The following is a 25363-nucleotide window of genomic DNA, read 5'->3' on the forward strand; positions in this document are numbered from 1 at the left end:
TCCATTCTCTCCCAAAATAATCTATCCCTCTCTGTCCTTCCTCTCCCTCCTCTCCTTCATCTCCTCCCCTTTCTCTCCCCCTTTCTCTCCCTCCTTTCTCTCCTGGGGTACTTTCCTTCCACGAGGATAATCAACATCTCCAGTGTCGCCAGGAGACTTGGAATGTGTTTCTACCTCACACACACACACACACACACACACACACACACACACACACACACACACACACACACACACACACCTACCTCTGTCATCTCTCTCGTTAATTCTATGTCCAGGCCTTTGTAAGCCCAGATCTTTTGTACTCTCTCTCTCTCTCTCTCTCTCTCTCTCTCTCTCTCTCTCTCTCTCTCTCTCTCTCTCTCGCTCTCTCTCTCTCTCTCATGTTTTTCTTGTTTTTCTTCTTCCTCCTCCTCTACCACCTCGTCCATTACGTCAATATTCCATTTTTTTTCCAATAGCACAAAATATAATGACAAATTATGTATCTCGTGTTACTATGAATTACGTTACTTTTCTGCGCTGTGTAAGACTGCAGCTTCGCTCATAACTGGCTGGTCGCTGTCTGCTGGCTGGTCGCTGTCTGCTGGCTGGTCGCTGTCTCAGGTGGGGGAGAGGGACACGAGATTCACGGAGGACCGAGTTGTATCTCCTTCCCTCACTCCTGTCCTTCCCATGACTACCACCATCACTACCATCACCTGTACCCCCTACCATACCTACTACCACCACCACCAACATCCTTACCACCTCCCTACTACCACTATCCCCACCACTACCATCACCACCACCCTTACTACTACAATCCCTACCACAACTGCCACCCCTTTTGCCCCCCCTCCCCTCGCTGTATCAGGTGTAATCAGAGTTAATTAAAGAAGGTAGGGCTGACCGCTCCAGGTGATGAGAAGGTCGCGTGTGTGAGGATGCAGGCCGTGAAGTCCTGTCTGCTGGCCTGTAATCGATATACCTGCTTCTGCTGGTCTCTGGAGGTGTCTTCTGGCCTGTGATCGATGTGTCTGCTCCGTTTGATCAAGATTTTTGCCTCGGCCGCTGCTGATGTCTGCTACTCTGTGATCACTGTTTCTCTGTCTTCTGCTGCCCGCTGCTGGTGTCTGCTTCTGCTAGTAGTCACCGTCCCAGCTTCACTTGTGTATCGGGGAATTCCCTTGTCATTTCGACCCTCCCGTCAGTGGTCCTTATTCCCCGCCAGGTGTGTCGATCAGCTGAGTCTGTCTCTGTCTGCCTCTGTCTGTCTGTCTGCCTCTGTCTGTCTGTCTGTGTTAAATGTGGTTACCGTAACTAACTTTCCATACACTGTGTAAACGTTCTTGGTTGGGGTAGAGGAAGGTGTCGCTAATTTAATTTAACGTAGAATTAATCCCTTGAGTACGATGACATAGCCCTTGAGTACGATGACTTAACCCTTGAGTACGATGACTTAACCCTTGAGTACGATGACCTAACGCTTGAGCACGATGACTTAACTCTTGAGCACGATGACTTAACTCTTGAGCACGATGACTTAACTCTTGAGCACGATGACTTGACCCTTTCAGTACGATGACTTAAGAGGAATGGGGTGGGGCAAAGGGAGGAAGAAGTGGGGAGGGTGGAATAAGGAGTGGGATTGGGGAGGGGGAGTGGATGAGGAAGCCGGGGGTAAGAGGGAGTTAGGAAGAAGGAAAGGGAGAGTAAGGGGGAAGGAAGAAAGGATGAAGGTATGAAGAGATAGCAAGGGAGAGGAGGAGAAAGAGAGGGATTATTCCGTGAGTTCCCTTCGTTCAATCTAGGGTCAAGGTCTAGGAACGTGAGTTATATTTACTGGTCCAACTTGCAGCTTCCCGTCCCAAACTTTCTGATGAAATTTCGTCTCCCAGTTGAGGGTTTGTTGAGGCTGTGGGATGACAGTGTTCGCCCTCCTCCTGCCTCAACCACATTATTTTTCTGATATTTTTTAATCGTTGAGTTGTGGAAAAATAATTACATTGTAGTTTTGTTGTACCATAGAGGTTATGAGTAGATTGTAATGTTGTTTTTGTTGGTGTTTCAGCTATCAGGGTCATTAAGCACCGTTCACTAGGTATTAGCTTTAGGTGCGTCACTGCTAAGAGTCATTAAGCACGAATCACAAGTGTTAGTATCCTACAAGAAACAAATTTTAAGAAGTTGAGGACCTCACACACCCTCGTCGTCCTTGTCTCTCTTCTCTTTGGACATATTTCATCACTGAAAATGTTGTGATGTAGAACACTTTTTTTATGGTGCTGAGGCCCGTGTATGCATCGTGAGAACCTACACTGACTCCCTTCATCAATATTCTCTACATATTGCTTCATATTTCACCTCCTCCATTTCCACATTTCACGCAGAATCATTTGACAGGCCGCCGGTAGGTGGGAAGGCAGGGGTGCGACACATGGTAGGGGGCGGACGATAAATCCTTTAGTATCCCCTAAATCTCCTCCCTTAACACCTATCGTTCTCTAGTCATCACCAGGCGAGCGGGGAGGAGGGGGAGATGCCACCGGTATAATTAATTATATTAACCGATAATTAATTATTTACGAGCTGGTTAATCAATGAATAGACATTACAGCTAACTTAACCTAACCTAACCTAACCTAACATACACCAGTCCAGGAAACGAGGGAGTGATATATATATATATATATATATATATATATATATATATATATATATATATATATATATATATATATATATATATATAATCAACGACCTCACCAGCCAAGAATCGAACCCTCGACCTACTGGGTGGGACTAGGGAATGCTACCGACTAACCCACAAGGACACTGACCTTGTGGGTTAGTCGGGAGCACTCCCTAGTCCCACCCAGTAGGTCGAGGGTTCGATTCCTGGCTGGTGAGGTCGTTGATTATATGTTCTACGCGTGTTATATGGACTAAAAATGAAGTATATATATATGCAAGTAAATCACTGTAGTTGCGCGTGATCTAGGTATATGCTGATAACCACAAGAAAACACGAAGTTCCCAAGCGCTTTCGTGTAATTCACATCTTCAGGGGTGAGTACAGACTAAGGAGAAGTACAAAACAAGGTGTATATATACAGAGGAGGGTGAGATCAGGTCCACAATGGTCAGGTATTAGGTAATGACCCTACTAATCTTTAAAAAGCACCGCAACGGTCGGTAGTCGGTTCATAGGGTAGTAGGGTCATGGAGGGAGGGCATGGAGAGGGTGTGATGAAGGAAGGAAGGAAGCGGGAAATGTGTAAGTGTAGGGAGGGAGGGAAGAATTAGGGCATAAGGAGGGAATGTGGAAGGAGGAAGGGAGGGAAGAAAGAGGGCATGTGCAGGAAGGGAAGGAGGGAGGGAGGGAGGAGGTACACCTGAGGCTGTTTAGTGATTTACAAGGCATGAGAAGATCTTAGACAGGTGGAGGCGGCAGGGAGATTATGTATAATGTGTAGAAGAGAGAAGGAAGGAAGGGAGAGTGAGAGAGAGAGAGAGAAACGGAGACAAGAGGAAGAGAGAAAGAGGGAGGCAGGGAGAATGAGAAGGTGACGAGGGAGAGACTGACACAGTTTGCTCTCCTCGACACACAATTCACTCGGTATTAACAATCTCTCTAATGGCACCTCAGGTAGACATTATTTGTGTGTCTACATTCACACATATTCCCCCGACAGTCAGCCCCTGCTTCATTATTGTCAGTATGTAAGTAGACGATCCTGTTGTGAAGCTGGAATAATTTTTAGTCGAATTTTGTGCTTTACGTTGTTGCCAGAAGTTGTGGTTGGTGGTGATAGTTTCAGTGGGACCTAGTTGTGTATGTTGTTGGTGGTGATAGTTTCAGTGGGACCTAGTTGTGTATGTTGTTGGTGGTGATAGTTTCAGTGGGACCTAGTTGTGTATGTTGTTGGTGGTGATAGTTTCAGTGGGACCTAGTTGTGTATGTTGTTGGTGGTGATAGTTTCAGTGGGACCTAGTTGTGTATGTTGTTGATGGTGATAGTTTCAGTGGGACCTAGTTGTGTATGTTGTTGTCAACCGAGGATAATTTCAATGGGAACTGTTACCAAGTGAAAATTAACTCAGAAGGACTTGGTTTTGTTGTCATTGACGTAGAAACTAATGTGAGAGAGAACGACACATTTATATTATAGACAGACGAACAGTTGCTCGCCATGTGACCAAACTTCCTGTGGTCTGTTGTACAATAAAACAAGAGAGTTAAATTTAACCTTATTTCAATAGCAGCTGTAGCGTCCGTTAATGTGTCAGGTAATGTTTTCTGTGATTTTGTTTGCTAGTTAGAAGAAACGAACAGTCTGGTGGTGTTCTATGTTAGTCTGCTCGCTGCTGTGGCCGACGTATAAGACATGAAAATATAATACTGACTCACACTAATTTACTTTAGAGAGTTATAAGTGACTTGAACACTTATATTGAGTACTTATAAATGAACTTTCTTAAGAATATCGTATATAATTTAAAAAAACGACACTTAGGTAACATCACTAACTTCAAAGAATTCTCTTGATGACAAATTTACCTGTAAACAAAGATGTCAACACCTGAGTGGTTCCAGCAGCCGTGCCCGCAACTCTTAGGTATTTCTCCAGGAGCGTAAAGTCACAAATCCGTCTCTGGTCGATGATGGAATTCGATACAGCAGCGACGGATCGTATCGTACCAAGATGGCTGCCAGCGTATACCCGAGTGTTGTGGAGATAAATTCAGTGGGTCTCGGGTACCTTCTGTTGATCGAGAATAATTTCAGTGGGAACGGCAGCCAGGAGGGGATAAATTCAGTGGGACTCGGTTACATTGTGTTAAATAAGGATAATTTCAGTGGGAACAGTTGCCAAGCGTAAATAAATTCAATGGGAACGGTTGCAAGGTGGGAATAATTTCAGTGGGACTAAGAGCAGCTGAGTGGTGTGTATTATTCTTGGTTATTATTCATAGTATTCCTGACACACGGCATTACTCCACCTGTCATTTGTCTTAAAGGCTTAGGCTGGTGTGTGTGTGTGTGTGTGTGTGTGTGTGTCTGTGTTGGTTTGTCTGCATGCGTGTATGAGAGAGAGAGAGAGAGAGAGAGAGAGAGAGAGAGAGAGAGCTGTACACTATGCCAAAAATTTCGCAAATTAAAAAAAAGTCTCCGGCAAACCACCATATTTACCGATCGTCATCCTCTTCAGCATCGTCCTTAACTGAATCGAAGAAAACTTGGTAGCACCTTCAATAGCCCCCACACTCACAATAGCCCCCACACTCACAATAGCCCCCACACTCACAATAGCCCCCACACTCATAACCCCACATTCTGCCCCACACACACAATAGCCCCCACACCCAATAGCCCCCACTCACACTCACACAATCCCCCCCCACACTCACACCCCCCACCTCACAATAGCCCCCCACACTCTGTGCCCCCACACTCACAATAGCCCCCACACTCATAACAGCCCCCATCACCCTTGACTTCCCCATAATGTTCCACAGCCAAGAAATTGAGGAGGATGAGACGTATGTATGGCGTGAGGAACCCCAAATTTGACCCCGACAAGAAGAAGAGGAGGAGGAAGAGGAATAGTTGTAAGAAAGAGGAAGGAGATGATGAAGAAGAAGAATATAAAGAAGGAAAAGGTGCAGGAGGAAGAGAAGAAGAGGAAGAATGTGATGTAGAAGAGGAAGGTCGTTAATGTTGTTGCTGCTGCTAAAGAGGCGGAGGTGGAGAGAGAAGGAGAAGAAGATAAAAAGAAGAAAAGGAAGAGGAGTAGGAGGAGAAAGATGAGGAAAAGAAAAAGGAAAGGAAGAAAAAGAAGTGGGCGTAAATTAAATCAAGTTCAAAGTCGATATTGGTGGTGCAGGGGCTTCATTGGGTCACCCTGGCCTGGTGAGAGGGAGGAGTGGGAGGAGTGAGAGGGAGAGAAAGTAGGAAAAAGAAGATGGAGTGAGAGGGGTTAGACGTAGGGAAGAGGTGGAGTGGGGAAGGAAGTTGAGAGGAGTAGGGGAGGAAGTAGGGAGGAGGAGTGAGAGAGGGAAGACATAGGTAGGTGTGACTCGTCTTCCTCCCTCCCTCCCTCCCTCCCTCCCTCCTCCTCCCTCCTCCCACGCTTCCTCCTCCTCCCTCCCTCCCTCCCCTCCTCCCTCCCTCCCTCCCACCTTCCCTCCCTCCCCTCCTCCTGCTCCTTCCCTCCCTCCCTCCTCCCACCTTCCCTCCCTCCTCCCCCCACCTTCCCTCCTTCCCTCCACCTTCCCTCCTCATTATCTTTGTTCCTATCACGTTAACTAACTTATGTTTCATTATCCGCTTCACCAGGGGCAGATAATGACCTTGGGGAGAGTGAGGGAGATGGGGGGGGGGAGGAGAAGTGAAGGAGTAAGGAGGGAGGGAGAGAAAGTTAAGGAATGGGGGAAACAGGGAGGGAGAGGTGAGAGGGAGATATTTTTCAGAAACTAGATACTGGTAATGTTGTTGAGATCACCTGAGGGCGGGGAACTTGTTGGAGGTAGTCTCTCTCTCTCTCTCTCTCGGCTTGAGGGTAGGTGAGTATAAATAAGAAAGTGGGATTATTTTTCCGTGGTTGGATATGAATATTGTCCCTAAATAAATCCTTTGTATAATATAGTGAGCTAAAAGGCATCATTAACGTGTTACTAAAGACCAAAAGTTGTGGATCGCCTGCAGATCGTGTAAGTGTGTGTCAGGGGAGAGCCGAGAACGCAACAGGCATTCCCTCGTTGACCTGAAATGCTGCACCACCACTAGAGCGATGCTGTTGCCTGTGAGTCTTGAGTTTGGTTACAATGACCCTGGAGGCCGACTTATACGAAAAGCTTAGCACGTTTCTGTCCCTGAGACTCGGTTTCTGATTCCAATGGAGACGTTGGTACAGATGTTGAAATATGTTATAACTTAATATTGCTAATGGCCTCTTGTGTTCATCCGGTCTGACCTGTCTGTTTCGCTAAATTGGAGGAAGTATTGGTGATGGGAAGAGAATGTGTACACTCCCTCACCTGCTGTCTATTGTTGCTGCCAGACGTATGAGCTAACCCCTATCAGGAAGCTCCCTCGAATCGTCAGCTCTGATGAGTCGAGGTTCTCTTTTAGCTGGATATTCAGCTTTAGTGAGTCTTCTCTTTGTGATGTCAATGGGCAGGGCTGAGCCGTGTATGTCACCACCCTGGTCGCTGCATACTGCACTGTATTTGTATACTGTCACCTTTCTGAAAATACATTTATATTCAGCGTAGATGTGTGTGTAAATCAAGGTTAAGAGCCATGCCGGTACACAGCACAGGCGTTGTCGTCCAGATGGTTGACTGTTTACTGAGAAATTTGGTTTGATTAGATCGTAATTCCTGGCAGAGGGAGTCGGTAGTACGAACACGGCCAATCTCTTATGCCATTGAAGCTTCCCAAGCAGAGCTGAGGCAATCTTTCATGCCTTTATCAACCCCATACCGAGAGGGGCTTCCTCATAGTGCTGGCAGGAGCGAGTTAAAAAGAGTCATCCCAGATTGGAGAGTTAACCCTGCAACATGATTAGTTTTCTTTAGTCTGATATCGACACAAAAAGATGACAAAACGAATCACATGGAGGTTATCCCCGTTGTTTATTTCACCTGATAATTAAATTCCCTTACCTTACTTGGGGAGTTACTTCAAGTTAGGCTATTTTACGTTAGTTTAGGTTAAGTTAGGTTACCTTAAGTTAGATTAGGTTAGGCTAACAAAAGGTTGGTTAATCTTAGGGTGAAATAAGCTGAAAGAGAGACGCTAATCCTCCTGTAATCCGACAAAATTAACATTGTTTTATGTCGCTGATCGGGAAATCTGGTTAGATAGATGTGAAATAATACGAAATATCTAAGTTTTATTAAATACCGAAAAATACTCAAGAGATGCCAACAAAACATAAAACATTTCCGAAACATATAATGAAATAATGATTATACTTCGGCCGAAAAACCTGAAGATATACCAATTACTTAAATCTACCACAAAAGAACAAAGAAACACCACAAAAGAACAAAGAAACACCACAAAAGCACTGCTAAATACAGAAATAAAATGTTACGAAATATCGACAAAAGACCACACGAAAACAACGATCAAACACTGGCTATATATAACAAGATTGGTAAAAAGGCCAAACTCCGCGATCATCCCGGGAATAACACACACACACACACACACACACACACACACACACACACAGACACACACACGAGTTATAGCCCTCTTGATGAAGGATAATGGAGTGCACACTAGGAACGTGTCTATACTAGCACTTAATTCCTTCCTGACTACTAGCTGCTAGACCTCTGATTCCTGAGTCTTTTTCCTTCACTGTTGTATTGAATGTTTGTTTTGGTCAGAAGCAATGATGATTATTTTTATTATAGTCATTTTGGCTCTCTCTCTCTCTCTCTCTCTCTCTCTCTCTCTCTCTCTCTCTCTCTCTCTCTCTCTCTCAACTAATTACCGTCTCTAAACAGGTGAAACAGGTCATAATATATCCACACTGTCAACGTAATAATATACCAAAGGTTATTTGTGTGTGGCCGTCCTTGAGTTAACAGTTATCATCTCTAGATAAGAATTACCGATTGTTATTTTTGTATTTTTTTTTTGTGATTGTTGCTTATGTTGTAACTTAGGTCGTTGTTTTTGTCATAATTTGTAGTTTTGTTTTTTTAAGTATTTTTTTTTTATTGAATCATCGCCTGAACTTTTGTCCCTTAATAACATATGTTTTAAAGGCGGTGTTGACCAATCTTCCCATAGCTCGTAGCTCTCCGGGGACCACAGCTTTTAATTTAATTCACCCGACCCCAGTGTTGACATTCCCTTGAGCCTTGTACCCCATTGTTTGTTATCTAGGAGTTGTTATCCTAAGAGTATTAAGTTATCTTTCATGTAGGAGTAATTGTGTCTTTTGTAGAAAATATTGTATTTCACCATCCAAGTTCACTATCTCCATTACCAAGAGAATTTCCAGCTTTGGTTTCTCACTATTTAATGTTGGTGGTAGAGGGAGTGAGGAGGGAGGGGTGAGGGGTGAGGAGGGAGGGGTGAGGGGGAGGAGGGAGGGGTGAGGGAGGGAGGGGTGAGGGGAGGGGAGGGAGGGTGAGGGAGGGGAGGTGGGAGGGAGGGTGAGGTGAGGGGGGTGTGGGAGGGGGGGTGAGGTGAGGGAGGGAGGTGAGGAGGGAGGGGTGAGGTGGGGAGGGGAGTGAGGGGTGATGGAGGGGTGAGGGAGGAGGGGGAGGAGGGAGGGGTGAGGAGAGGGGGTGAGGGAGTGAGAGACGTGATTTGTCTAGGTCCATTCGCTGGCTTTGACGAGCCTGATTGGTTTCTCCCCAATCTGTTCCTGGAGCCGAAATTGAAAAAAAAATGATACGGCTCCAATCTGGTAACAGTGAGGCGAGGAGTGAAGAGTCAATGAAGAGGTTAGCAAACATTAGGTTATAGGCGATACACTGCAGTCCATTAATTTAACTCTCTCTCTCAATAATTACGAGGTTTTATCACCACTGGAGGCAAAACGCATCCCAGTGCACTATTAACACACGCAAGCTTATGTCCGTAATTATTATGTGTGTGTGTGTGTGTGTGTGTGTGTGTGTGTGTGTGTGTGTGTGTGTGTGTGTGTGTGTGTGTGTGTGTGTGTGTGTGTGTGTGTGTGTGTGTGTATAAAAAACACCCTAGAAAAATATAAATTCTCATTCGATATTGTTGTGCGATAATTGTTGATAATTAGTATAAAAATAATCTCGAGTACTTGCTTTAACATCTTAGTTATGAGAGCAGAAAAATATACAATCGAACCATGAAGATCATAGTAAAGTAGAGAGTTACCCTGTCCACTCTACCACCGCCTCACAGAGCTTCGGGAATCAGAGGCGGGAATGAGACAAGTTGGAATGGGGGTTACGTCGGAATGTGGATTAGGATTGGATTAGGAATGTGAGTTATTCCTGGATTAGGGTATGGGACTGAGATTGGATTTAGAATGGGAACTTAAATTATAGCGAGATGTGATTGGGAGTTGTTACTGAGTTTTAAGGGTGATTGGTTAGTATAGATTAGCTGCACCTTAAGATGGCCTTAATTGACCTCAAGGCATACACAGGTCATAGATAGGTTAATTATAGTTTACACACATGGGTATGTCATAGGTTAATCACTGTCTCACACACACACACACTTGTCTAACACGGTCATACACAGGGGAATTACAGGTCATATACACAGGTTAATTGCAGGTCGCACATACTGGTCCACTACAGTCAAACACAGGTCAATCACAGGTCACACACAGGTCAATCAGAAGTCACACTCACAAGTCACACTCACAAGTCAAACACACATAGGTCAACCACAGTCACACACACACACACACACACACACACACACACACACACACACAGGAACACAAGTCACATACAGGTCGAAGGTCAGTTGGGTGAGGTGAATCCCTCAGGCCTGGAAGCGACCACCCGTGTAACGTGGACGAATCAATCGGTGCTTTGTGTAGCCCTCATCCCTTCCCCTCTCCTGGCATTACTTGGCACTCTCGGCATTACTAGGCACTCTCGGCACTACTAGGCACTCTCGGCACTACTAGGCACTCTCGGCACTACTAGGCACTCTCGGTACTACTAGGTCTATGTCTATCTTTGATACCCCCAAAATGTTCTACACTACTGAGGGTATACGCAAACACTTGTTATCTTGAAAATAGGTTCTTATTCTCGTACGGGAGACAAATACAGAGGAACAAATAAACACTGGCTTCCACGCCATAAGGACTAGCGATCTCAACTCCATGTATCACTCCGCGCTGGCATGCACAGATGCTAGCGTTCACAAGCTGAATACATAATATGATAATACATGATACATAACATGGTGCATAATAAATGGAAACATTACATAGGATTAATACATGTTCTGTGATACTTTACTATACATAATTAATAGAGTAATATAAGAATACACAGCTTAAGGTACTACTTTGTGTTCATATTATACACTCGGCACTCTTGGCACTACCAGACACCCTCAAGCACCACTAGACACCCCAGACACACCTCCCCTCCCCCCTCTCTTAGACACCCCTACTGAACTACGAAAGAATCAACAATCCTTTACAACGAATCGAGAATCGCCCAGAAATTTTAACCTGCAGTGATCCGAAATTTTAGACTATCGAGGTAGACTGTGTTTTGTTGGTCTCTCTCTCTCTCTCTCTCTCTCTCTCTCTCTCTCTCTCTCTCTCTCTCGTTAACAAGCAAGAGGGGGAAGAGGACCTGCCTGCTGGTTCAGAAGAAGAGGGATGAAGAAGAGGTCTTGAAGCGCCCTCATAGTAATTTGATATGACCCTCCCAAGACTCGCGGTAAAAAATGTATTCTCCTTACTCCTCTCTCAGTTAAGGCTGACCCTCCACTCACTCACTCACTCACTCAGTTGGAAATAAAAACTAATTCCCAGACCAGTTAGTTGTTCTTTTCTCTAGCTTACAATGTTAGTTGTAGTTTGAGGAAATGAAAACAGCTTGAAACATTTTACTCTCCTGTGTACAATAGGTGTCGGGTGATACTGTTCACTCTTACTCATCCACAACCACTCCCTCACTTCCCTCACTCTCCTCACTCTCCTCACTCTCCTCACTTGCCTCACTCCCTCACACACACACATCCTTCCCTTTTTATTAGATACCTTCAATTCTTCACATACACTTTCTCCCACTATTTCCATGATCAGTGTGGCAATAAAATTCGACCCATCAATCTCTCCTCCCCTTTGAACCTCCTGTCACAATATATGTCAACTCCCCGTCTTGCCGTGCTCGTTTAGGTTCCCTTTAGACGAACTTCACCATCATTTCCCTCCTGCAGTCTCCCTCCTTCTCATACCAACCTACAGTGCAGTTTTATTTGATGTGGGGTATTATACAGTACTTAAAACTCTTATTATTTAACTTAAGTGTATTTTTTCTGTTTTCTTACCTAGAGTACTCTCTCTCTCTCTCTCTCTCTCTCTCTCTCTCATTAACCTGTTCACTTAGATTACACGTGTTCATTTTATCACCTAACTGTAACTTGGTAATGATAACTTGCATCTCTACGCCTCGTGAAAAATTTAACGTAAGAACCTTTGGGAATCTCCATATCCTTGGTTAGCTTTACAAATTCCTGTCATAATCAAACCCACGTCCCCCAGGTGTAGGCCCCAGACGGTACCCACCACCCCACGACAGGAATTAATGTCGGTTGCATTAATGTGTGGCGCGGGGAAGAGTCTCCTTAATGGCGTCGCTTCTTCCTGTACTGAATAATGGAGTGTGTGTTTATGGCGCAGTCAGGAGGGAATTATTAGGCCTTGTGACGTAGTGAGAGTCATCCTGAGGCATTATAAAATAGTTTGAGGCATTGAGACAGTGTTACATATTATAATGCAGTGAGAGGCATTAGGAGGCATGTGACGCATTAAGAGATTGTATGAAACATGAAGCACTGAGGCATTATAAGACAGTGTGAACAATAATGAAGCAGTGCGATACATTATGAGGCAGTATGGCAATTAGTTGTGTTAGTGACCCATGAAATAACATCATCCCTTTTCCTCAGTTTAACGAGAATTGGCTGATGGTTTTTTTTTTTGTGCGAGTGTTTTATTCTGTTGATCACGAACTACTAAACCAATTTACGTGTTCATTTCCAATTCCAAGATAGTGTGTTTACGCCCTATTCCACCCCCCCCTCCCCAAGAACTTAAGCTAGGATTAGTGTTAGGTTAGGTTAGATGGTTAGCCAAGGGTTAGGTTAGGTTAGGTCGAGGTTAGAATTAGTTTATGCAGCACCTGTAGGAGTGAAAAGTTGGGCTCCCAGACGAGTTGTTAATGGAACGAGCGGCTGTTGGTCTTGAGAGTGTTGGTAGATGGTGGCTAGTGTGCGAGATAACAGGAGTAAGGGAGATAACCAGGGAGAGCTAGGTGGTGAGATATTGGGGGCTAGGTGAGAGATATTGGGGGCTAGGTGAGAGATGGTGAACGATATTGAATGATTAATAGAGATAATGAGAGATATTAAATGGATGGTTTCGTGAGAGACATATGAGTGTCCAGATGGTTGAATAAGATGCTAGCAAGTCGACTGAGAGACACTGGCTGACTGAGAGAGACTGGTAGGTCGACTGACACATGATGGCTAGGTGAGAGACATAAGTGATATATATGGTCGAAAATTTGAAATTTATACCCTGGAAGGTCGAATATGACCGCCTTATATCATGGAAGGTCGAATATAACAACTTGGAAACAATCAGAACAGGTTGGTCGATCTAGACTTGCTCAAAGCCAAAAGAAATGGCTGAAAAGACCTTGAGGAAACAGGTAGACATCTTGAGAAAGTCTGAAGGAAGAATGAGTGAAAAGACACTGTAAAAAATGAACGTTGGAGCCCCGGAGAAATGGAATGAGGAACCCTAAAAGAATGAATGAAGAAACCCTTTGAGGAATGACTTAGGAAACTCCGAGGAAACACTGAAGAAGCCCTGTTGAAGCCTATATAACTGGGAATGTCGGGGAATATATATATAGACACACTCATATGGTGGACTATTGTCAGGTGGGCGTTAATTGGCTTCATACAGGTGAGACGAAAGACCCTCTGGTGTCCCCCGTCCCTCGAACCCAGAACAACACAAAAGGAAATAGGATTCATTGAGTTCGCCCCTCCCCTCCTTCCCCTTCCTCAATGGCTCTCCCCCTACTTTCCTCCTTCCCCCCTCTATGGCTCTCCCCCTTCTCTCCCCCCTCCCTCCCTCCCTCCCTTCCCCTTGTTAGCGAGGTCTGAGCTGCCCTGGTAACAGCCGAAGGGGGGAAAAATGGAGGGGGAGGAGGATTGAGCACCTTTTATACTTTCTCAATGGGTGATCCGGTAGAGGGAGCCTCACAAAGGGATGTTTTCTCCCATTTAACTTCTTACACCGGGTCTGGTCTTATTTTTGTTCTTTTATTTGTATTTTAGACTGACAAACCACCACCACCCACTACTGCTCACAGAAGACAGATGACTCCTATTCTGTACTAATAAGACCATTAAATCGGCCCACTGAAACATTTCAATTGGAGAAAATGACTCGTTTTGCCTTGTAAAGTTTTCGTAACACATAACATGGTTTATGAATTTTGTTATTATTAAAAAGACGAATCCAATTTCAACATCTCGCAGTAAACTATTGAATCCTTTTAATTCTAAAAAAAATGGCTCTTATGACATTGAAATTCCCTATAGAAGGATTTCAATCTGGTGTTTAAATTCTCAAAAAACGCCAGGCTGGACTTTTTAAGCATTCATGTCCTCTTTAGTGACTATACTGAAACCAAACGCCAATGATATAGACCTTTTAACTTTTATTAAATTCATATTGATAAAGTGTGTGTTTACTCCCACCGCTCTCACGTCACCTGACCTTCACCTTATGACCTAATATTAAAAAATTGGTTTACACTACAGGTTCTCTCTTTCTCTCTCTCTCTCTCTCTCTCTCTCTCTGTTGCGTCTTTGACAGGTTATAAGAAACATTGAGGACGGGGGTGAGAGTGAGAAAATAATGAGAGAGTGAGAAAGTCAGAATGAGAAAAATAAAACAATCCGTCACAGGTCTCGTTGGGGATGGGGGGGGGTGGTGGAAAGGACAAAATGAAATTATTGTCACTAAGGAGGATAATCCAATGACGGGAGCTTTTAAACTACATTACCCCAGCGGTCCACCATGATGCTGCTGCCTCTTTCCCAAGCCTTGGAATATCCCAGTTTTCGATGTTCTTTAGTTATTACATTTTCTTTGTATTGTTATTATTATTGTTGTTTTTATTATTATTATTATTTTTTTTTTATTAGGAGTAGTAGTAGTATTCGCTAACACCTTACATCAAATGTTTCTTGGGTCAAATAATAGCTAATCAATTGGGACAAATCGTGCAGAAAATAGGAGCACAAGGATAATAGTTTTGAAATTGAAAAAAAAAACAAGAAAGCAATCACAAAGTTAGAAACTGACTAATACGAATCAATATTGAGCCCATAGTTTATTACTCGAGGTTGACGCAGACAAATGAAGAGATGGCGAGGTCTCTTATGCCACTTTAACTCATCACAGCCTGTAGCGTCGACGGTGTAAATTAATGCATGAAATGACGAAGTTCCGCACTGACTACAACTACAATGTGGCCATAATACATTAATGATCAGAAAGCCTAACCTAACCTAAATAATTCTAACTTAACCCAACCCACTTCATACTAACCTAACCTATCCCATCCTAACCTAATCTAACCCAACCTATCGAAAGTATGAATCCCGGTAATATAGGGTAGTACTCCCACTCACCTCCCACATGCTTCTTTAAAGTATCATAGAAAACGGAATGCAAATCAGCAACTGAAATATTACTTACTTAAAAGAAAATGGGTGTAATTATTTTGTTCCATATTCACGGCAGGAGGAGAGGAATTAAGCCAGTAATCCAGGCAACATTTTTCCTCCCAGATAAAGCAAAAACAAAGTTACAGGAATTACGGAGAATTATGGGAATGATAACAGCAGAGGCAGGTATTCAGGCGAGGAGATATGACGTAATATCTTCACCAGGATGTTCAAACCTGAAACTCCTGCCAGCTCTTTTTTTTTTTTTTTATGGTTGAATTCCACGTTTATGCGGGTATGATGAAAGTTGATTGGCTCTTGTCTTCTGTGATGGTTGTTGAATCGGTGTTTGTGTCGTTAGCTTAATCCCGTTGACCCTATATAATACCCTTACTAAAACTGCCAGGGCTTAATTAAGTACAGTCACTTGAAAAACTACCTTTACAAAATTGTGTTGAAAAAATATGACACAAAGGACGAAGGATTTTGGCAACCTTACCGAGACAACAGGAGCGGCAGTGTTCATTCTGAAATTCATCGATCACCCCGAGTACAGATAGTATTTTGAGTGACTGTGCCTAAATCCAAGCCACTGACACTTAACCTATCCTAATCCTAACCTTCCCCAAACTAACCTAACCTAACCTAACCTAACTCATACTAACCTAACGCAAAGTAACCTATCTTAACTTAACCTACCTTTATTCAGTCTAACGTAACTCAATCTAACCTAACACAAACTAACCTAACCTGACGAATCAACGCACTTCAAGCCCACATTCGCGTGGATTTAGCTGTCTACCCACCAACCACCACCCTACCCTCAACCAGCCCCACCCCGCAACCCCACTACGCACCCCTTACCACCATCCCCCACCTAGCACCCCCCCATCCCCCCACCACCATCCCCACCTAGCACCCCCTCCACCCCCCTTACCACCTTTAGACAACACTCAACTGCTACAACTTCTAGGAATGTGTTCAGAATGTTGCAGAGACCAGAGGCTATTGTGGCGGTGTTGCCTTGATGTCCAGGTGTTGTAATTCCACCTATTGCGACAACACTGTTCTATGTAACCAAACTTCCCTCACTTAAATCTTATGATCTGACAGAGAACATAATTAAATTCAACGTCAGGCTGCTGAAGATTAACCTAACCTAACCTAATCTTATTCCCTCAGCCAACGTTAGGGTGGTTAATCTTCAGATGAAATAAGCTGGGGCTAAGCTTCAGGTGATGTAGTTTAAGGCTCTATGTAATGAGAGTGTGAACTAATCCGGTATCAAGAATATAACTGAGATGGATTTACAACACTGGGGATGAGACAACTGTGTGGTGTCGACTACTGTTGTGAGGACAGAGGGGAAATGATTGCGAATTTGAGCAGATGATTTTGTCATCTGAAACTCTCTCTCTCTCTCTCTCTCTCTCTCTCTCTCAAACAAGCTCTAAAAACCTCAAGTGACCTTTCGACCTGGGCTGTGAAGTGACACCTCAGGCTGGCAGTACCTGAAACCACTCGTATACACTCACCTGTACAAGAGTCACACACACACACACACTTGTCCAGATGTTGCCACTCCTTAACACTGGGTTTTTAGTGTGTGTGTTTTATCAATGTTTGCTTCATTTATCGAAAGTCTGTTTTGTATTAAATATTTTAAGGATTGGTTCAGACAGACATAGACAGACAGACAGACAGACAGACAGACAGACAGACCGACAGACAGACAGACACATTAAGTTCATGTTGGTTCAGATATACAAGTATGATAAAACGGTATGTCGACAGGTGATTTTGTGTTACATCTAGTCACTTCCCGACAGTGCCTTTATCACCCGACAGTGCCTTTACCTCCCGACAGTGTGTTGTTTTGTGTGTACGTCAACCCGTCACCGTCTCCTCTTGTGTGTGTGTGTGTGTGTGTGTGTGTGTGTGTGTGTGTGTGTGTGATGGCCTAACACCTGATTGTTTATGTTCTGTGGCGTGTGTATGACGTCAAAGATAAACCTGCGTCATCTGCGGTGATTGGTTTATTTTCTGTGACGTAATTGTGATGTCAGAGAAAGAGCCTGTGTCATTTGCTGCTGATTGGTTCCTCCTTTTTTAAGTAGTGGGACTCGTAAACAAAGAAGTCTATTTGTATCTCATTAATTACCGTCGTGAAGAGTGTATGACAACTACCGGTGAACGTAGTTAAAAAAATATATAAATTATGAATTGTGAGACACCTTTGTGAGTTATGAGCACCAATGAGAGTGAGTGACGTAAGTTACTTAAACAACTTACAGTGGTGATTGGTTATTCTTTAATAACGTAAGCATGTTGGCAGTTATGGTTGGTAGTCTTGTTTATTTAATCATTTATTTACTGTTTCATAACCCGGAACAGGATCATTGGGAGGATTAAAACGTGTTACACATAATTTACGTTTGAATATTCCAGCTAAAGTGAAAACTTACTCCAGTGTTCATATGTGATGTGACCCCGTGTATAGACCCTTAACTAACACAGCCCACACTAAACTATCCCAACTACTACTACTGGTGCCCATTACAACCAGGTCCCACTTCTAACAATGTGGTTAGGTTAGGTTAGGTTAGGACTGAACGGGATCCCCTGTGATCGGTCGCCTCTCTGTATTCCACTGAAAGTTAATGTAGGCGCCGCGTCCCACTGATCCTCTCCTGGGAGTGAGGAGCACACAGGCTGCTGACACAACACAGATTCCAGGAACAAGAATGACAGGAATAACATTTTGTCTGCTTTCCATAATCAAAGTTTATTCTCTACAATTCACAAAAAATCACAATTTATCAAAGAATTATCATGAAATTTATATATAGTCGAGGAAACGACCATCAATTTTTCCGTAAAAAAAAAAAAATCATCCATATTTTCAGTAAAACTTATCTTTATTGTTTTTCACATTAACTAACAACAACCTTCACCAACACACAAATACGGTACCAAGTAATTATAAAATACCTCTGAGGACCGTCCCCGTGCTGCCGGCTATGTTGGAAGACCAGATAAACAGTATTTACCTTTGAGGCGAGACATAGCAAAGGAACAACGTCTTTTGGCTCTCATCATACCTCGTCTTGCCTCATGCTATTAACCTAACCTAACCAAACCTAACCTAACCCGAAATACTTCAGCAGTCTTGATAACAAAATGCAAATGATTGATAAAAACTGTTCTAATTTTCCCCCCAACACTGTAATGACACTATGCAAATGACTTACCAGAAATTGTTTTAAGAATTTAGCTACAAAGTAAAGCCGTCTTGAGTGTCAGTATGCAAATGAGTTTAGCTGGTGGTGACCTGGCTGGTGACCTCTTGAGTACGATGACTTGACCCCTTGAGTACGATGCCTTTTTACCATGACTACGATGATTTAGGTCCTAGATTACAACGATTTAACGCTTTGAGTACGATAACTTAACCTTTTCGATACACTAACCAATTAATTTTGAGTACGATCATATTGTCCTCAAGGGAATGGGGTCACCGTACTCAAGGGGGTTAAATTTTCGTACTCAAGGGATTAAGTTAGCGTACTCAAGTTAAATCACTTCTTTCAAATGTCCCACAATGTTTGTTTTTAGTCAAACCAACTGGATAACAATATGCAAATGATATCTTAAGCATTTTCCTGTTTTGTATCGGTAGAGAGAGAGAGAGAGAGAAATAAGGTACAGCGAAGATGGCGCACACACACACACACACACACACACACACACACACACACACCGCTTACAGCACGCGGGGAATTAGGAACAGATCATCTGGGTTTAACTGTTGCAACAAGTTCATTTTTATTTTTCAAGTTTCCTATAAACATTTTATTTCAAATTAATGTTGGCCTCTTGTTATTGTTGAGGGACATAGAGAGTGTGTGGTAGGATTATTTTCTGTTGTGTGAAGGATGATAACTGTAGGATATATTTAGGGTGATAGGATAGCGTGTTGAGGTAGGATTATGTCTGGTTGTGTTAAGGATGCCGCAGGAGGAGAAGGATGTGTGTCTGGCCTACCAAAACTTAGCAGACGGATATAACTTGACGGGAGGAGGAAGACGGGAGACGGTCCTAGGTTCACTAACTTTATGGTAACGTAATGTTGTTCTCCGACTGTGTGTAAACAACGACTGTGTGTAAACAACGACTGTGTGTAAACAACGACTGTGTGTAAACAACGACTGTGTGTAAACAACGACTGTGTGTAAACTACGACTGTGTGTAAGCAAAGACTGTGTTTAAACTGTGCGAACTGACTGTGTAAACCTCGTACCTTAAAACAGTCATCACAGTTCATAATAAATCGAGACATGGATGAGTCGGTGTTTGTGATAGTGTTTAGGCATTGCTGTTCCCCAAGTCTTTCCTTCAGTGCACACACACACACACACACACACACACACACACTCCTGGACCGACACACGAACGACTGCTGACAAGAACAAAACAACCCGCTAAGACTAGTTTATTATACCATTGTACTTATTTCAAAATTTGCTCTACTTTAATTGCATATTTTTTTTTTTTATGTTTTTGTTTTTGTTTTTTGCCATCGTTTCTGTACTTCAAGCCCGGAGCCCCGCATATATATTATCTCCTTTGCCTGGGTGAAGGGATATTGTAGTTGGTATGTGTGTCTGTTTGTTAATCTGTCTGTGTTAAGGTTTTTCTATACTCATAAAAATGAAAGAAGCTCCCGCAAACTTCACGGACCGTTAGGGGCAGCGTGGATACAGCATACTGCCCACAAAGCCTTCTATGTATCAGTCACCCACGAAATTTCTGTCGCCTCTCCTGCTGTTCCACCAACCCCGGGATTCAGGCTCGTGAACCGAAGCAGTAGATATTGATGCATTTTCTGTCCTTAAATGTTTGGGATTCACGAGTCTAAACTTGGGGTTCATGGTTGAAGAGGAGAGGAGACGAACTGGACTTTTGTGGGTGACTGTACGAGGGGGCAGTATTCGAGTTAGCGACTTTCACGACAAAGAACGAGAGATGTATCCACGCGGCCGCCTCATCCCTGCATTCTTGAGGTTTCTGTAATCAAAAGTTGTCTGGTTGTAATCATAACTTTGATTCATCAACTCCACCAACAATTTTCAGGAGAATTTTACTCTACTTGGTACAAAGATGGATGGGTGATGTACACATTATACCATCAAGGCTCTACTGCCATCATTGTCGTAGATTGTTCTTATTTTTTATTTTTTTATTTATCATCTCACCCCTTGTTACCTTACTAGCCGTTTGGGCGGTTGGTCTATCCAGTGTTAGTACAGGGGGAAACCTGTGACGTTTGGTAGAGTGTCACGTTGGATAACACCCGTCCCGCGTGTGTCAGGGCCAAGCGGGACTCGAACCCTTGATATATTACTGTGAGATACGTTTAGATTACCCCTGTATGTCACTCTGAGGAACATTTTAACTAACCTAGACTCTTATTCAAAACATTGGATCTTATTCCCCTCACGTCACGGTGTATTATATATGTATACCACTTATGTCTTTTGTATATTTTCCGCGTATGATGTTGTACACTATTTTTGATACACCTTTATTATTAGTAGTAGTTGTTGTTGTCGTGTTAGTTGTAGTGGTAGTAGTTGTCGTATTAGTTGTTGTATTAATAGTTGTAGTAGTTGCCGTATTAGTTGTAGTCGTAGTAATAGTTGTAGTAGCTGTCGTAGTAATAGTTGTAGTAGTTGTCGTATTAGTTGTTGTAGTAATAGTTGTAGTAGTAATAGTTGTAGTCCTTCCTCAACGTGAAGCCAGAACATTATGAACGGGCAAAGGAGGTTTTTGGCGGAAGTGAGGTCAAAATAACTAAGGACGGCCAAAGACATCTAGGCGCAGTAATTGGCACTACGGACTTCAAGACCGAGTACGTAGCGGGAAAGGTTAATGAGTGGGTTAGAGAAATCCAAGCTCTGTCTGAGATTGCTAACACAGAGCCACATGCGGCTTTTGCTGCATTCACCCATGGAGTCGAGCATCGTTGGAACTACCTGATGCGTACTATCCCTGATATCGGACCCCTCCTCCACCCTCTGGAAGAAGCTATCAGTGTCAAGTTCATTCCCAAATTAGTGAAACACACTCACTTAACCCCAGCTGAAAGAGCACTTTTTGCACTTCCATCAAGACTGGGAGGGATGGGACTAACCAATCCAGAGGAGATTGCAGCCACCGAACATCAAAATTCACTTAAGCTCACGGCAGCCCTCACGGACCACATAATTGCCCAGAACACAACAGGGGAGGTCGATACCAGTGAAGTAAACGAGATTCGTAGGTCCATTACGACAGATCGACAGCACTGCCAAAATGATAAGTTGCAGCAACTGTTGCTGCAGGTTCCAGAAAATTTGAAAAAAACGTAGCTATAGCGCAGGAGGTGGGCGCCTCGAACTGGTTAGCTACGTTACCGATAAGGGCAAATGGTTTCAGTCTTAACAAACCAGAATTTACAGATGCCATTGCTCTAAGGTACGGTCGGCCAGTAGAAGGTTTGCCCTCCCAATGCATGTGTGGCTCTTCCTATGACGGCGATCACGCCATGGTGTGCAAGAAAGGGGGCTTCATATGCATGAGGCATGACGAAGTAAGGGACCTAACAGCAAATATGTTGAAGGAAATCTGCCGGGATGTCATGGTAGAACCGACCATCCTTCCATTGGATGGTGAGATCTTCCAACATAGGACTTCAAACACATCTAACGAAGCCCGTGTTGACATCAGTGGTCGAGGATTCTGGACGCGGGGACAGCGAGCTTTCTTCGACATCAGGATTTTTGATCCCATGGCCGCATGTCACCGTAACCTAGCTCTCGATGCTGCACATAGGAGGAACGAGAACGACAAGAGAATGGCATATGGGGAGAGAATTCAAAACGTTGATCAAAGCAGCCTCACTCCTCTAGTGTTCACAACCTCTGGAGGGATGGGACCAAGTGCAAGATGTTTCTACGCCAGACTCGCGGAGGTGATCTCCGAACAGAAGCAGCAGCCCAGAAGTTTCGTTACAGCCTGGATGAGATGTCGACTGTCTTTCTCTCTCCTTCGGTCGGCTTTGCTCTGCCTCAGGGGAACGAGAGCTTCTGCCCCAACTCCGACAACTGCTGCAGATATTGACTCAACTAATTTAATACAGATAGGATAGCTACTTATGTATTAGGATATTTAATATTAAGGTAATTAAATGGTGGCGAAGGTGTGGCTATTGGGGGAGGCTGGAGGCCACGTAAAAAAAAAAAAATAGTTGTAGTAGTTGTCGTATTAGTTGTTGTAGTAATAGTTGTAGTAGTAATAGTTGTAGTAGTAATAGTTGTAGTAGTTGTCGTATTAGGTGTTGTAGTAATAGTTGTAGTAGTAATAGTTGTAGTAGTTGTCGTATTAGTTTTTGTAGTAATAGTTGTAGTAGTAATAGTTGTAGTAGTTATCGTATTAGTTGTTGTAGTAATAGTGTTAGTAGTAATTGTTGTAGTAGTTGTCGTATTAGTTGTAGTAATAGTTGTAGTTGCTGTCCTAAGTAATAGTTGTAGTAGTTGTCGTATCAATATTAAGCACAATATTCCCTTCTGTTCAAAACTTTATATATAGTGGTAGGCCGCGGGTCATATACAAGGGCCGGCCCACACGGGAGACGAGGGAAGGTCAAAGGTCACCACTAAGCCAAAAGTCAACAGGACAGAGCCGTGCAGGGGTCTAGGGTGCTCACCTGAGACTTACCTTTTATTTAACTATTGTAGTGTGGTATAATTACTATTGTTGTTGTTATAAGTTTTATTATTATTATTATTATTATTACCAGAGCTAACAGGAACAATTCCATAAATATTTACAATAACAAAAACAAACACATCAACTACAGCTCCAGGATCAACACAGACATTAAATGACTGAGATCTAGAATTACACTGTAACATGACCCGTAGTTTACAGTGTTACGAATAACAAATAGTGCTAAAACATATCTCTCTCTCTCTCTCTCTCACAAATACATCGACCTTGGATGGGCTCCCGATAGTCAGCTGATTGACATGTCATGACTTGTTGATGCTGATATTACAGGTTTATGTAAACAAGGATTGCTGGTTATAACCCCGACCCTCATTCTTCATTCTAGCCTTCATTCACCAGCCTTCACTCACTCCAGTCCTAACACACACACACACACACACACACACACTCCATATCTCTGTCACTCACTCACTTGTACCCAGACACACCTATTGACTCGTCTATGGTACAAAGAAAGGCTTGTACTCAGTCTTACGTTATCGTACTCAGGGATTTAGTCATCATGCTCAAGGGGTTAAGATATCGTACTCAGGGATTTAGTCATCATGCTCAAGGGGTTAAGATATCGTACTCAGGGATTTAGTCATCGTGCTCAAGGGGTTAAGATATCGTACTCAGGGATTTAGTCATCGTGCTCAAGGGGTTAAGATATCGTACTCAGGGATTTAGTCATCATGCCCAAGGGGTTAAGATATCGTACTCAGGGATTTAGTCATCATGCTCAAGGGGTTAAGATATCGTACTCAGGGATTTAGTCATCATGCTCAAGGGGTTAAGATATCGTACTCAGGGATTTAGTCATCATGCTCAAGAGGTTAAGATATCGTACTCAGGGATTTAGTCATCGTGCTCAAGGGGTTAAGATATCGTACTCAGGGATTTAGTCATCGTGCTCAAGGTGTATTCTGGGCGAAGCTGTTTTCCAGAATGTAAACAAACACAGGAACGTTCGTGAATGAATCAATTACTACAACGTTAATTTATTCCCAATGTAAAATGAATTGGATAAAGAGTTGCAAAAATGTTAGATGAAAAACAATTTAAATTAGAATTTTAGGTTTTTCTTAACCACAATTACGACGACAGGATTACGGTACACACCGCTTCTGTCCCTCAGGTAGACCAGGCAAAAAATGTCGGTGGAAGTTGAATGGAGCGGAAGAAATTGCTCGCTTTTAAGGGGATGTTCAAGAGAAGTAATATATTTCGATACTAATGACGTATCCAACATTTGGAAGACCGTCTGAAAAATGCTTTAATAAATGCAAATGTAAAAGTAAAATTTTCAACAGTTACAGTATAAAAAAAATTTTCAATAAAATTTTGAATTTCTGCAGAAAAATCTCTGAATTTATGATGGAGGATAGTCAGGTGTTCCTCCCCCAGGGTGTACCAGGAGCAGTGTTTTGTGTATCTGAGGACGGCAACGTTTTAACAGGTACGGGAAAAATGTGATATTCTCTCTCTCTCTCTCTCAATAAAGAAACGCTTAATATAAATACCATCGACCAAGAGCGGTTACCCCCCAGCATAACCCAACTCGGCAACCATGATGAGTTAAGGGAGGCATGCAGGCGGGGCTTGTAGTTAACCTCTGAATTACCGAGATGTAGTGCCACCTCCCTCAAGACAAACTGCCCCCATTCACGGTATTAAAAAAGAAATATCCTTTGAGTTATGAACACCAACGAGGAAGGGAGGGAGAGAGGGGGGGGGGGTGAGAGAGTAGGTGACCCACTTCATGCTGGTCGACGGTCGTTAGATCTTTCTCGAATTCGGTACTCTGTGTGTGTGTGTGTGTGTGTGTGTTCCTACATAATAAACTAGATTTAAGGAAATGTCCTCATACCATCACTCTTTAGCTATTTTTGGTAGATATTTCTAAAATTTTGGTTCTCTTCGTCAACATGCAACATGCTAATTAAGAATCTCGGGTAGAAAAGTTATCATTTTATTAATTAATTGTTTATTAACCTTTTTTGGTAAGCGAAAACACTTTTGGTAGAACTCGGAGTGAGAAAGTTCATGAGGTTCGGAGGTTCGAGATTCGTAAGGTTCAGAGGTTCGAAGATTCGTAGCTCGAGGGGTT

The 25363-nt window shown here is 43.1% G+C and overlaps 1 protein-coding gene across 2 annotated transcripts in view; it reads left to right on the forward strand.

Moving 5' to 3' along the window:
- Positions 1-25363, forward strand: part of LOC121866101 — an 86781-nt gene that overhangs the window by 45911 nt on the left and 15507 nt on the right. The gene's annotated exons all lie outside the window — the stretch shown is intronic.

The sequence above is a fragment of the Homarus americanus genome, unplaced genomic scaffold, assembly GCF_018991925.1.
Source record: "Homarus americanus isolate GMGI-L3 unplaced genomic scaffold, GMGI_Hamer_2.0 scaffold9514, whole genome shotgun sequence".
Taxonomy (NCBI): Eukaryota; Metazoa; Arthropoda; class Malacostraca; order Decapoda; family Nephropidae; genus Homarus; species Homarus americanus.